This window comes from Oryctolagus cuniculus, chromosome 21, assembly GCF_051225735.1.
Source record: "Oryctolagus cuniculus isolate XC-2025 breed Fujian yellow rabbit chromosome 21, ASM5122573v1, whole genome shotgun sequence".
NCBI classification, from domain to species: Eukaryota; Metazoa; Chordata; class Mammalia; order Lagomorpha; family Leporidae; genus Oryctolagus; species Oryctolagus cuniculus.
The window spans coordinates 12,418,928-12,425,983 of record NC_142887.1 but is presented as its reverse complement, the minus strand read 5'-3'; the positions used below and the strand labels follow the sequence as shown (position 1 = coordinate 12,425,983).

General features: G+C 55.8%; 1 long non-coding RNA gene across 1 annotated transcript; it reads left to right on the top strand.

The window, feature by feature from the left end:
- The first annotated feature begins 127 nt into the window (after positions 1–127).
- Positions 128–2,689, top strand: LOC149119828 (uncharacterized). Its single transcript, XR_016227108.1, has 2 exons — positions 128–398; positions 2,383–2,689. It is a non-coding gene; the product is annotated as an uncharacterized LOC149119828 (long non-coding RNA).
- Positions 2,690–7,056: the final 4,367 nt, after the last annotated feature.

Sequence of the window (7,056 nt, the reverse complement as noted above, 5' to 3'; positions counted from 1 at the left end):
CCAGTTAGAGGTGCACCTCAGCCTGGAGCGCGCCTGGCCCGGGCCTGCTCTGCCCTCCAGAGCCTTGCTGGGACGGAGACTCCGCCCCCAGAGCCACCCCCAGCTCTGCGTTACGCTGGGGAGTATTTCTGAACACCAGCGTCAATGCAAAGGAACTTGAAGTCAGCAGGAGAGCTCGGTCCAGACACGCGTCTCTCGTCATTCGCCCTTGCGGACTTGGTATGAACTTGAGAGTAAGACGGAGGCCGTCAACACCTACTTCATCCTGAGGCTGACCTGGAAGAAATGCTCCAAGTCCTGGCCTCGAGGTGCCGTTGGGTCAGCACAAGAATTGTAGTGGGTCGGCACACTTGGTGGTCGGATTTACTGAGAAGTACTGGGATACTTTTCAAATCTAGGTAAGCATTTTAGTTGGGAAAATTATATATGTAAATTCAGGCAGTATAAACGATGTTACAGAACCTCAACTATGAACAATTTTGTAATCACTTAGAAGTTTAGGGGCTGGCATTCTGGCACAGTGGATGGAACCACAGCTTGGGTTGCCTGCGTCCCGTATCGGAGTCCTGCCTTTTTCCAGACCAGCTGCCTGTAGTGCACACGTCATGGGGGTAGCAGGTGACGGCTCGGATGCTTTGGTGTCTGCCACCCACGTGGGGAGCCCTGATGGAGTTCCTGGCTCCTGACGTGAGCCTGGCCCAGACCTGAATGCTGCCGTCATCTGGGGAGTGAACCGTTGGATGGGAGATCTCTGACTCTGCCTATCAGAAGAAAAAAGCTCAACGGCTGAGTTTGTGGTGATTAAGTAGGGAAAAGGGACGTTACCTAGACAAAAGCTCACCAGGAATTTGTAAGACGTAAGAAGCACTGGAATGAGCGTGGCAGCCCTCGTGAAGGCCCCACACACAGCCTTTGTCATCTAGAATCCAGGAGGAACGTGGAGTCCTGTTCCTGGGCTGGGGCATTCGGTTTGGTGCCGGCAGCAGCCAGAAAGCCACTGGCCCTGAGCTGGGGGCGTCTGGTCAGTGTACGGTGTACGTAGCGACTGATGGCGCTGGTGAAACGTCATTCCTGGCAACTCGGATTAGGTTTTGACACTTGGATTGGGGGCTAGAATTCCAAGTTCATAGATTGATGCAGCCAAGATCTAGTTGAAGTACTCCAGAAAGCATTTCAGGTGCCATTTAAAACTTGATTCCCCAGCCCCCCCCCCTTTTTTTCCCCCTCCTTCCAGCCACCCAGTTAGCACAGTGTCAAATCCTGTGATTCCCCCCCTCCCCCCCCGGGAGCCAGCCCACACACCAGTTGTCAGGGCTGGTGAACAGAACGGTAAACCAGCCCTCGTGTTTGGGACAGGCCAGCTACCTGACCTTGGCAGCAAACCCTGGCGAGGTTTCCTTTCTCTAAGACGCGTGACTTTCCGTCTGATTTCGCCAGTGCGGAGTCGTGCCCATTTTCCGTGCACCTCTCCCCTGAGGGAGTCCCTGCGGCCCGAGCTTGCCTGTGCTGGGGGTGGGAGCAGGACCAATGTGCGCCCCTGTCAGGCGTCAGGTTCACAGATGTCTGCGTCCCCCTGGCCCAGATACTCAGCTGTGTTTGGGCCCAGCATCTCCTGTCGTTAGGCTGAACCGGGGCAGAATGCCTGCTTGCTCAGAGGGTATGGGTCCTGGCTTCTTCCCCTCCCCACAGGGGTGGCCTCCAAGGCAGAAGGCCCCGGGGTGTTGTAGAAGCCTCTGAGGTTCATGTTGGCACTGCTGGGTCCCCTGCCTGCTCATCAGCCGTCCTGTGCTGTGTGGGATCAAACCTCCATCCAGAGGGCCTCCCATGTGTCCCGGGCTCCTCCCGCCATCGGTCTGATGAATCTGCTTCCCTGGCGTTTTGGTCATTGTGTGAACTCGGGCACACTCCGCTTGACAACCCAAGGCTTCACGGTTCACGCGTCCTGCGGCTGGAGCACGCAGCACATGACATTAACCTTGTATCTGGGACTGAAACCTGTGCAGGTTGCCGCTGCAAAGCGTCCTCGGGCCGGGGTTTACGTGGAACGTGGCTGCAGTGGATGGTTGTGTCGCTGTTAGTATCTCCCTCCTTTACGAACTCATTACAGCATTCGGTTCCATGCCAGACCCCACGAAACCTTACGGAGGCCAGAGCGGAGCCGCAGTTCTGGGTGCGTGCTGTGTCCTCCTGTAAGCGGCTGCGGGTCCCGCGGGCTGTGACCTGTGCTGAGGAAGGAGCAGCAGCTTCATCCGAGTGCCGGGGTCCAGGCTTCCAATGCAGGAGGGGCCGGGGCCCAACCACTTGAAGGTGGCCGTCACTCCCTCACTGCTCGGATACCAGGGAGGGTTTTTTAGTTTGTTTGTTTGTTTGTTTGTTTTTTAGAAAGAGAGGTCTTCCATCTGCTGGTTCACTCCCCAGATGGCTGCAATGGCTGGAACTGTGCCGATCTGAAGCTTGGAGCTTGAACCAGGAGCTTCCTCTGGGTCTCCCATGTGGGTGCAGAGGCCCAAACACTCGGACCATCCTCCACTGCTTTTCCAGGCCATAGCAGAGGCTGGATCAGAAGGGGCTCGAGCGAGCACCCATATGGGATGCCAGCACTGCAGGTGGTGGCTTTACCTGCTGTGCCACAGCGCTGGCCCCCCAGAGAGGGCTTCTAAAATACAAGAATAAATTCTTAGGCCTAGAATTTTTCTTTTTAGTCTACTGTTTTTAAACGGTATCTATGCACTCTCGGTAGGACTCTCCTCTCAAGGTCTCTTTCCCAGAGTATCGGATCCCACTGGTTTCCACGTCCACATTTACATTGTGCGCATGTGTGTCCGTTGTGATGAACAGACAGTGGAATCATACAGCTTCCGGCCTCTGGAAGTGCGTGGGTCTGTAGCAGTTTCCGAGCGTGGTACACGGGGCAGATTCAGTTTCAGCTTTCTGTCCCTTCAGGGGCCTTTCTGGGTTGGCTCTGTGTGGCTTGTGGAGTTGGTGGTGCTTTGTAGAACATGGATTGTTAAAAACTTCATTATTTGATTTTATTAGAAAGAAAGAAAGTACATGGAATCCCAAAACAGAAGGAAAAGTAATTCTACACCCTGGTCTGAACAAACAGATTGATTCTTTCCCTTTTAAATTTTTATAGCATTTTTTAACCTTTTAGATTTATTCTTTGAATAGGTGTAACACGTGTGAATGGCTTTTAAGAATCCTGACAGTCCCCTGGGTGAGGTGGCGTGGGAAATCCCTCACCACCTTCTCAGTTGGCTGTGAACCTAACACCGCCCTCAAACAATGGTCTCTTTGTTTGGAAGATAAAGAGCTCCTATCTGCATGTTTACTCCCTGATGCCCGCAGTGGCTGGCACCCGGCCCATCTGAAGCCAGGATCTGGGGGTGGCAGGAGCTCAACCAAGTACTTGAAGTCTGCCCTGGGGAACCTGGAGTCAGGGGCTGGGGCCAGAAATCAAACCCCAGCACTGACGTGGGACCCAGAGTGTCCTAAGCACGAGGCTGCGTGCCTGCTCAGAAGCCATGGAGGGGCCGGCGCTGGGGCGTAACTGGCTAAGCACCCGTGTGAGCTCTGGTTCGAGTCCCGGCTGCTCCACTTCTGATCCAGCTTCCTGCTAATGCACCTGGGGAAGCAGCAGAGGATGGCCCAAGTGCTCGGGCCCCTGCACCCATATAAGAGAGCTGGATGGCCCTCCAGGCTCCTGGCCTTGGCCAGGAGTGGCCATCCAGGGAGCTAACTAGCAGATGAAAGATGTCTGTCTGCCTTTCTCTCCAACTCTGACTCAAATAAATAAGCATTAAAAAGAAAAGCAATAGAAGTGAGTCCTGTTCAAGTATTAGGTACGTCTCTCCTTCCCCGCCACTCTCCCAAGGGCAGCTGTCCCTGGCGTCCGTGCCCCTTCAGGGTTGTGCTGTCCTGGGCCCAGCCAGCGGGTGCGTCTTCCTTGGAAGCAGATGGCATTGAAGCTGCGTCCATTGCTGTGTCTCTCGCCCTCCCCTGTGACTACTTCATGGCGCTCTACCCATCCTTTCAACGCCAATTCTGAATTTTCCAAAGGGTTGTTAAAAGAACATTCTACCTCCCTTTGTTGAGAACGGAGAAGTGTGAAGCCAGAAGTGCAACAGAAAAATAGCACGTGGGGAAACAACTCTACCCTGACCGGGGCCGGGGGCCCTCCTTTGTTCCAACAGAACTGGCCAGGGGCACCTGGGAGCACTTGTTCTGCCTGCTGGAGAGGGGCAGGTGCGGAAGTGCTGACCGCATGGGGCCTCCCTGTGCCAGGAAGAGCAAGGCCACGCCCCCGAACTCCGCCAGGGGCAGCTGTCCACTCACAGTGACAGCTCCCTAGGCCGCCCCTGGATCCATGCACCGGGGGCTCCTGGCTTTGGGTGGCAGCTGTGCCAATGCCAATTGAGACACCTGCGTTCCTCATCGGAGCAGTGGGTTCAAGTCCCAACGCCAGCTTCCTGCCCGTGACACCCAGGAGGCAGCAGACCGTGGCTCAAGTGCTTGGGTGGGTCCCTGCCACCCGTGGAGGAGACGAAGACTGGGTTCCTGGCTTCTGGCCCAGACCTGGCTGATGCAGGCACTGGAGAAGTGAGGTACAAGTGGGAGATCCTCTCTCTCTCCCTCTCTCTCTCTCTCCCTCTCTCTCTCTCTCTCTGCCTTTCCAATAAGTAAATAAATGTGTGTGTCTTTAACATAGAGGTGTTCACGCCTGTGGTTCTACAAGATCACTTTGGAGGTTGGAAGTTTGTACAGTGAAAGACGCCCTAAGCCCCCAGGTACAATTGCTCACCAGTAGCCAGGTGCCCACTGCTCTACAGGTGACTTTTTTGTTTTTAATTTATTTCAGAAGGCAGAGATACAGAGAGAGGGGGAGAGAGAGATCTTCCACCTGCTGGTGTACTCCCCAGATGGTCGCAATGGCCAGGGTTGAGCCCGGCCAAGGCCAGGAGCCAGGAGCTGCTTCTGGGTCTCCCATGTGAGTGGCAGGGGTCCAAGCACTTGGGACATCCTCTGCTGCTTTTCCCAGGCCATTAGCAGGGGCCTGGATAGAAAGTGGAGCAGCCAGGACTTGAACTGCGCCCATATGGCCGGCTGTTATTGTCACAGGCAGCGGCTTAACCCACTCACTGGTGACTTAAAAGTGAATACATTACCTTCTCAGTGTCCCAAGTTCATAGGCACTTCCATGGAAGTTTCCAGAACTAGTCCGGACGAGGCCCACGAGGCCCGAGCCTGAGAGCTGACCGCGGTGACTCTAGTCCGGACGAGGCCCACAAGGCCCGAGCCTGGGAGCTGACTGCGGCGACTCAGCGGTTCTCGCTCCTTCCAGAAGAGGCCTGCTTCTGGCGGCCGGCACATCCGGATGCTGCATCGCCCTCTGCAAGCTGGGAGTCGAGCCTGAAGGTGGGGTCAGCGGCCGTTCCCGGGGGAGGAGACGGCCTTTTGCGGGTGGTGGTCCAACTCCAGGGGTCTCCAGTGCGCTGGCCGCCTGGCATTTGCCCTCAGAGCCGCTGATCCCATTGGTACGTGAGGGGTGGCCGAATACCCAGGCCCTTATCCTAGTCCTCGGCATCTAAGAAAGTTCTAGACAGAGAAGTTCTAGACGATCAGCATGTGAGGTACAACTTCACAAGGCTTGTAGGGAATTAGAAGTTCAGGGGCCGGCGCTGTGGCGTAGCAGGTATAAGCCACTGCCTGTGACGCCAGCGTCCCATATGAGTGCCAGTTCAAGTCCCGGCTGCTCCACCTCCGATCCAGCTCGCTGCTAGTGCACCTGGGAAAGCGGTGGGAGGTGTTCCTGGTTCTTGGGTCCCTGCACCCACATGGGAGAACCAGATGGCTCCTGGCTTCAGTTTGGCCCAGCCCCAGCCACTGCAGCCAATCGGGGAGTGAACCAGCAGATGGAAGATTTTCCCCTCCCTCTTTCACTCTTTCAAGTAAAAAAAATGAATAGATCTCTAAATAAAAGAGTTTATTTATTTATTTATTTATTTGACAGGCAGAGTGGACAGTGAGAGAGAGAGAGAGACAGAGAGAAAGGTCTTCTTTTGCCGTTGGTTCACCCTCCAATGGCTGCCGCGGCCGGCGCACTGCAGCTGGCGCGCCGCGCTGATCCAAAGGCAGGAGCCAGGTGCTTCTCCTGGTCTCCCATGTGGGTGCAGGGCCCAAGCACTTGGGCCGTCCTCCACTGCACTCCCAGGCCACAGCAGAGAGCTGGCCTGGAAGAGGAACAACTGGGACAGAATCCGGCGCCCCGACCGGGACTAGAACCCGGTGTGCCGGCGCCGCAGGCGGAGGATTAGCCTAGTGAGCCGTGGCGCCGGCCAAAAGAGTTTATTTTTCTGCCAAAGCAAGTTGAAATCCGTGCATGTTTTTCTCATAATGCACATTTTCCATGAACGCTTGGAGCCCCCTCGTGTGCAGGGGGAGTTGGGAGAGACGCTTACCTCGCCCTTGCTTACCAGTTTTCAAGAGAGCGCTGATTCCCAGAGGACGGTGAGTGGAGGCTGGGTTTTATTTTGCTCTGTTTGAGTGCCCTTGTGGGGTTCTGGGTGTAAGTGTATCTGAGATCTTTTGGTCCATTGCAATTTCCTCTTTTTTAAAATATTTATTTACTTGAAAGGCAGAGTGGCCCAGAGCTCTTCCATCTGCTGGTTCACTCAAAACGACTGCCAACAGCAAGGAGCCAGGAGCTCCATCCGGCCTCTCACCTGAGTGGCCGGGACCCAAGCACTTGAACCGTCGTCTGCTGCCTCCCAGGCGCTTAGGCAGGAAGCTGGGTGGAAGACAGATGTGGGGCTGCACCCCAGGCACTGGAACGTGGGATGTGGGTGCTCGGCCCACTCGCCCCAGCACTGTCCTGCACGTGTCTTCAGTGGGCGCGTGCGTGTTCCCAGGGCGCGGGGCACACCAGCCACGCCTGCCTCCGGCCATTCATCCTGGAGCCCCTCCTGTACCAGAGTCTGTGTCCCTCTTGCCTTTCTCCTGGCCCTTTGTCCTCCAGGGGAGGCCATCACGGGGCCCACACAGCCACTTGTCTGTCCG